Raw genomic sequence first — 7,782 nt, forward strand, 5'->3', positions numbered from 1 at the left:
CACTCACCCCAGCTGTGGTACGGCTCACAGCAAATACTGAATTGAATTTTAAGTTATGTGAAGTCTTGGCAGGGAATGTTTTAATAAATAAATGCTTTAATAGTATTTTAAAAAAATAAAAAGAAATATAAAAGATTGTCAACCATGAGTTCTTGGGGATTCAATGGTAGGCCATCAGTTGGTGTGGGTTTTGCTATACTTTCATAGGAGTCAGTCTGGATATTGGAGATTCATGTGTAAAATCATTAAGGTAGTCTGGTTTCTGAACCACCATGGACGGTGAACTTAAGTTGATTATTTCTCTTCTGCTATATCCCAGATTGCTTGTTTTGTTCTGTAAACCAGCTCTCCCCACACACATTTTCTTGTTGCTTAAGGAAGACCTAGTACCTTCAATTAGGACCATTTTATGTTTTCCTCTTCAATAATGGGACAGGTTACTTTTTGATCACTGCAGCAGAAGGAACACAATTCATAGTTGTAGGGGTTTCTCCAGTATGGGAATGCATATGGACTTCCCAATGATGTTCATAAGCAGATGCCAATGGACATAAGTGACATATATGTGGTTTCTCACTTGTGTAAATTCTAATGTATTCAATAAGCTGGGCTGTTCCTTTGCTGACATAGTTGCAGTACAGACATTTGAACTTCCAATCAAAGGCTCTTTCAAACCTTTCAACTAACATTCCTGAGTTTCTATCCACGGAACAAGACCTTTCTGGCCATAGGGCACGTGTGCTCACCAGACAGACAGAGAGACAGAGAGACAGAAAGCGAGAAATCACCCCCCAGGGGAGGTGGCCATGCCGCAATCCCTTCTCCTCCATTCTCCTCTCGGGATCTTGGGCAAGCAAGCACACACGCCCGGCATGAGTTTTAAGCCACCCGGTCTGGGACATGAACCGCGGTCAGCTACATGGGAGTCCAGTGACATAGCCATTACGCTAATTGCTGGTCCCGGGAACAAGACATTTTGATCTCTGTCTATTCCAGCTCCCTGAAGCACCTGTTCTTTTTTGTCCCCACTAACTGATCCAGAAATCATGTTCACATGATGGGTCTCCTGAGTCAGGTATCCCTGGAAATCTTTCACTAATCTCAAAGGATTTTTTGTTTTTTGTTTTTGTTTTTGTTTTTGGTTTTGGTTTTTTTACCCATCTTTTCTTTTCTTTTTAATAGTTTACAATTCATAACATGCAAAAAAAGAACTTTTCACCTCAAATCAGTTATTCCTTTTTCTTGCCACTCCAACATTGATTAAATCTAATCAAAATTTGTTCTGGAGATACACCACTGAACTCCAAAAGACCATTCAGGAATTTCAACTAAAATTGAAAAGCCATACAGAGGTCTCTTGACAATTGCTCTGAGTAACCCCACCACCTTGTTCCACACCACTGGCATTTCTGCAGCCACTGTTTTAGTCATCATTGCAGCTGCCACCATATTTATTGTTAAAGATAAGAATTTGTTAGCTCTATTATAATTTAATGGGACCACCATTGTATAAACAGTCCATTGTTGCACACACACTCACTTGTGAGAAACCCCTACAACTATGAATTGTGTTCCTTCTGCTGCAGTGATCAAAGTAACCTGTCCCATTATTGAAGAGGAAAACATAAAATGGTCCTAATTGAAGGTACTAGGTCTTCCTTAAGCAACAAGAAAATGTGTGTGGGGAGAGCTGGTTTACAGAACAAAACAAGCAATCTGGGATATAGCAGAAGAGAAGTTATGCAGCACTTGATTGTAGTTTAAAATACTTGTAGTAAATTTCCAGGTTGTTGAATTTACTTTACTGGATTTTTTAAAGGGGATTTTTGCCTTAGGGTACTTGTCCTTAACAAAGAGAAAGAAAGGGAGACAGAGATAGTGAGAGGGAAAGTGAGAAATCATCCCCAGAGGATATGACTATACTGTAATTCCTTCTCCTACATTCTCCTCCTGGGATCTTGGGCATGCATGCACATGTGCACACACACACGCGTGGGCATCTAGTATGATTTTTCAAGTCATTGTGTCGGACACTCGAACTGCAGTTGGCCATGTGGGAGTCCAACAATGTAACCTCTATACCATCTGCTGGCTCTGCTTTACTAGATTTTTTAAAATCTGTTTTGCTGGGCTAGCACATGACATGGTGCTTAAGGCATTGGGTCCCTCATGGCGTACTTTGGGGTTTGAGTTCCAGACCTGACAAGTGGGCATGTGTGCATGCATACCCAAAATCTCAAGAAGAGGATGGAAGAGAGAGGATTGCAGCATGGATGTCCTCCTGGGGAGTGATTTATCAGTTTCTATCTCTTTTTCTGTCTCTCCCCAGAGAGCACACATGCCTTATGATAAGAACCTAAAACACAGAAAACTTTGTTTTGTTAATATTTCATAATAAGTATCAGATACTTGTGTAATAAAAATAAAGTTAATAATCACATAAAATTGTTTTATGTAGTTGTAGGTGGTTTCTACTATTTTAGGTACAATTTTTCCATTTATTATTATTTCATATCCAGATGTTAAGTTGCTTTAGTCTTTAAATTTCTCATTTTCTAAAAAAAAAAATTACCAGAGGGTGTGTGTGCTTGGAAGAGAGAGACAGAGAAAGAGTGGTAAAGTGAGAAAGCACCTCCGAATGAGATATGGATGAACTGCATGGCTGGCCATGTGGGATTTAGCTGCTTTAATCACTATACCACTGGGTAGCCCAGTTTGTCACTTTTAAATGAACAACCCAATATTCTTCATATTTATATATAATTATTTGTTTGGTATTAATCTATTGTCCTTCATTTTGATTGCCCTGCCCCTATCATATATGTACTAATGCTTATAAATGTATTTGTATATAAAACTATTTATTCCTCATTGATTTATTTTCCTTTGGATAGTTATCCCCTGTAGATGACTACCTCATCAATGTTTGTGAACTTTATAGCTTTTGATACATAAGCCATATTGATTACCTTGACATGTCAGACTATGAATTAAACTTGGTGATGATCAAGTATGTCAATTGGAGTTGGAGTAGAGAGTGAAGAGATAAACATAGTAGTTTCTGGTCATTAATTGTCCACATTTTTTAGCACAGGCAAATCTTAATTCTTTTCTTTGATGATAATCATCAAAGCATTTCTTGCAGCAAATTATTTTGATATTCATGCTGCAGTAATAATCAATTCAATGGGAACTCTCTAGTAATTTAAGTGGAGACAAATGTCTACTTATGCAATTTTACTGCCAACTAGAAAAAATACTTTAGATAAGTGGTCACTACATTAATGCATTTAACATTATCAGTATATCATTAATTATGACAAGACACTGCTATTAATATTGATACAATGGCACTTCCATTTTAATGACACACATATTCATAGACTTATAGCATTAGAGAACATTATGGTTAGAGGAGACCTTAGAAGCTATATAGTTCAATTTCTTCTTTGAATGATGTATGAATCCCCTCTATGTTGACAAGGAGCCATCAAGTCTATTCTTAAACAACTTCATTGAAGGGAATTTAGATTCTTTTATCAGGCACTCTATTATAATATCTGACAACTATAATTATTATATGCTTCTTTTTGTTGAATAAAAATGAAAATCAGTCTTTCTGAAAATCGGTCTTCTGACCGTGGGCTCTCATTTTGTCTTCTGAATCCACACAGAATAGGTTAGTCATTTCTATCTGTGATAGCTCTTCAAGTGACTGACTAATGGTGTTATCATTCAACCCTTTTCATCCTCACCCGTACCATGTGTTTCCATGCTTAAATGTTCTTATTTCATTTAGTGGTTTTTAACGGAATATGATTCTTAGTCTATGACTAGTTTAGTCCCTCTTCTTTGAGTACGCTCTAATTTGCTTACTGTCTTTTTAAAATGTGATTCTCTTTGTTTTTTTTTGTTTTGTTTTTGTTTTTGTTTTTGGAGAAGTTTTTGCTATAGGGCATGTGTCCTCGCCAGACAGACAGAGAGAGACAGAGAGACAGAAAGCAAGAAATCAACCCCCGGGGGGATGGCCAAGCAGCAATCCCATCTCCTCCATTCTCCTCTCGGGATCTGGGGCAAGCACGCACACCCCCCCGGCGTGAGTTTAAAGCCACTGGGTGTGGGACTCAAACCGTGGTCGACCACATGGGAGTCCAGCGACATAGCCATTATGCTAACTGTTGGTCCCAAAATGTAATTTCTTAATTAACATAGTTCCCCAAATATATTCTCCTTCCATTCATGTGGCTTAAAATGTCAGGACTTTTTGGTAAGCTAATGAAACAACATTCATTTTATCTAATCCCATAAAAGATTTTTATTTAATTATTATTATTTTTTATTACCAGAGGACACACATGCTCACCAGAGAGAGGCAGAGAGGGAAAACATTCCCAAATGGGAGTATGTTCATGTCAGAATCTTTTTCCTCCATTTCTCTCTCACTTCAGGATCTTGGGCACACACCTTAATCACCATGCGCCCCCCCCCCCCCCCACCCCCAACAACAAACCGCCCTGTGTATTAAGCTGGTAGGGCAGGATTCAAATCATGGGTGGCCATGTGGAATCAGGCTCCCAATACATATCATTTAGCCACTATACTTTGGGGCTAACCCTCTATTTTTTTTAATATTATTTTTTATTTACCTATGTGTTTCCCATTCTGTATCTTACAAATAAATGGCTTCTTGAAACTAAGTAAAAGACTTTACATTTATCTATGTTAAACTTCACTGTACTAGATTCAACTCATTGTTGAGATATTTTTATATCCTGATTCTGTCTTTCCGTATATTGACTACCATGATTATAGGCATCTGACATGCAAGCTTACTTCCAAAAGGTTTGACCTGTGTTGTATTGAGTATTTTTGTAGGGTATTATCTCACACTCCCATTAATTCAGCTTGTTTCTTATCTGGAAACTAAAACAAGAATGGTATGTGCTAGTTTGTCAGGCCTGTGGCTATGGTTTGTTGTGATAGTTAACAATTAACTTTTTGGAAGTGGCAATCTCTTTACTTATCTTCCATTACCAAAATCTAGGATTTATTTCCAAATATTCTCAGTAATTGTATGTATTTCTGCTTCTGCGTGTTCCCTATTTTCTATTTAAATTTCCTTTTTCCTATTTTCAGTTGATAAACCCATTTTCATCATTCCAGACCAAAGTCAAAATCTGTAATTTTTAGAGTGGAATCCTTTGGTATTCCGAATTAGAATTCATCTCTTCTTCTCCTTAGCCATAGAGAGTAACACCTTAAGTACATTTTTTTAAGAATTATTTTAATTTAATTTTATTTATTTATTCATTTTATGTTAATTTGACCAGAGAGAGACAGAGAGAGAGAGAGAGGGAAAGTTATAAAGTAAGCCACCAGGTCTGAGACTCAAACTGTGGTCAGCTATTTGGGAATGTCCAGCACCTTAATCACCATGCCACACCTGCTAGTCCCCTTAAAATAGATTATAATCAATTACAGCTCTTTGCACATGTATGTCTATTTCCATTAGATTGTAATTTTTTTTAAATATGAACACTTAATATTTCCCTTAACAACTGCCTTATTCTTTTTAGAACATTGTAAATGCTAAGAAAATGTTGTTGAGTTAAAATGAATGTGCACGAAATATTCATCAGATCCTAGTTTCTACCTTTCTGTGTGTTACCTTATACAAAATATTTCTCTTTTCTGTACCCCACTAGTAAAATGCTTTTATCTTATTTTTTCCATTACTTAATTATAATATTTGTTGTCTTGCCAGATACATAAATTATCAGAGCTTAATTTTCAAGATATTAAAATTAAAAATAAAACATTCGGGGCCAGCAGGTGGTGTGGTGGTTAAGGACGCTGGATTCCCACATGGCCGACCACAGTTCGAGTCCTGGACCTGGCAGCTTGCTCTCTCTCTCTCTCTCTCTGTCTCTCCCTGGTCAAATTAAAATAAATCAATAAGGTTAAATTTAAAAAATACTTAAAAAAATAAAAGATTTAAAAATAAAACATTCTATTTCTTTTGCAGTGAACCACCCTCATCCCGAGCAATGTATTCCAGGGTACCTCTTTTCTATGCCAGTTGCTGTTGGGCCTCTCCCCCATCCTTCTTTTGATGCTACTACAGGTGAGTTTCAAAACATATTCCCAGGACTCTTGGTATATATAATCAATATTTATGCTTAACAAAGGTTTTTTAGTACTTATTAAATCGATATTTTATACTAGATTTTGGCTTAAGTTGGTTATCTCTGCTTATGTTCTCTAGAAACAAAATATATTTTCCCTGATCTCTTTATCAAGGGGTGACATTGTATGCAAATGAAGGGAAAAAGGAAAGGGAAAAAAATGTTAACTCTTTGAAGTGAAGTAAAAATGATCAATTTACTATTCACATGAACCAGTGCATTAGATATTATTAGCTTCATTTTACAGAAGATAAAACTGATACTCAGAGAAGCTGAAAGTTGTAGAACCCAAATAAAAAATCAAGTATATTTTATTCCAAAACCCATATTCTCATTTACTACATGACACTGATATGAGATAGAAAGGAACAAGAGAATTCAAATGTCTCAATGCAAACTTATTCCTCCAATATTAAACATATTGCACTTCCACGTTCTAGTATTGGTGGTTAGGTGGAATTATCTTGCTACCTTGAATACATCTGATTTCTGAAAAGCATTAACTGGGAGATATTTAACACAAAAAAAATAAATAGAATGACATCATAAATAGCAATGAATCTACAAACAACTAACATCCAGATTAAAACATTATCAGCATTTTACCCTTGTTTTATGTATTCCTTTCCTTTTGTGTGTGTGTGTGTGTGTGTGTGTGTGTGTGTGTGCATTATTTATTTATTTATTTTGTTATCATCATAATCTTGTTTATAATACATTGGATTGCATATAACTTTACAGTGTATTACATTGCTTTTTCAAAAGGGAATGCCATGCATGTCAGTCAATACAGAGACATTAATCTCCCCACTTCACCATTCAATATCTTTTCAATGTTTTTCCCAATCATTATTATTATTCTAATTATTTTTTTAAATAGTCAATCACTATTTCTCATTTTGCTTGTAAGAAGACTTTCCCTATCATGAAGTACTTCTCAGACCAATCCAGTTGATAATACTATACATGTCATCATCAACAGGTAATAAGCCATATCTGTTTTCCACTAATGTCCTGGCTCTCTATTTGTTCTCTTGCTATCTTTCTCTATCCTCTTCTCTTCAACCTGGAGGGGGATATTTTTAACCAAATCCAAAAGAACATGTTATTTCAGTGACAATTTATATGGCTACATTTTTTTAGAGGAATGTTTGTTATAGGTTGTGTGCATGGTAGGAATAAATAGAATTAATTATTTACATTTTGACTGAGGGTAGAAAATGAGGTACAGGGGACAGCAAGTGGCATGGTGGTTATGGTGCTAATCTCTCACATGGCCAACAGAGATTTGAGTCCTGGACCTGGTGCCCAAAATCCCAAAAGAGTGGAGAAGGGATTATGAAGTGGCCATCTCCCCTGAGGGGTGAGTTCTCACTTTTCCTCTCACTTTCTCTCTCTCTCATGAGTGCACATGCTCTATGGGAAATACCTTTCAAAAAGAAAAGAAAAGAAAGAAAGGAGAAAAAGGAAGAAAGAAAGGAAGGAAAGAAGGAACAAAGAAGAAAGAAGAAAGAAAGAAAGAAAGAAAGAAAGAAAGAAAGAAAGAAAGAAAGAAAGAAAGAAAGAAAAGAAAGAAAGAAAGAAAGAAAGAGAGAGA

The 7,782-nt window shown here is 36.2% G+C and overlaps 1 pseudogene; it reads right to left on the minus strand.

Annotated features, from left to right (window-relative positions):
* LOC102480043 (zinc finger protein Pegasus-like) overlaps window positions 1-7,782 on the minus strand; it is a 78,212-nt pseudogene that overhangs the window by 2,631 nt on the left and 67,799 nt on the right.

The sequence above is a fragment of the Tupaia chinensis genome, unplaced genomic scaffold, assembly GCF_000334495.1.
Source record: "Tupaia chinensis unplaced genomic scaffold, TupChi_1.0 Scaffold149780_1, whole genome shotgun sequence".
Taxonomy (NCBI): Eukaryota; Metazoa; Chordata; class Mammalia; order Scandentia; family Tupaiidae; genus Tupaia; species Tupaia belangeri.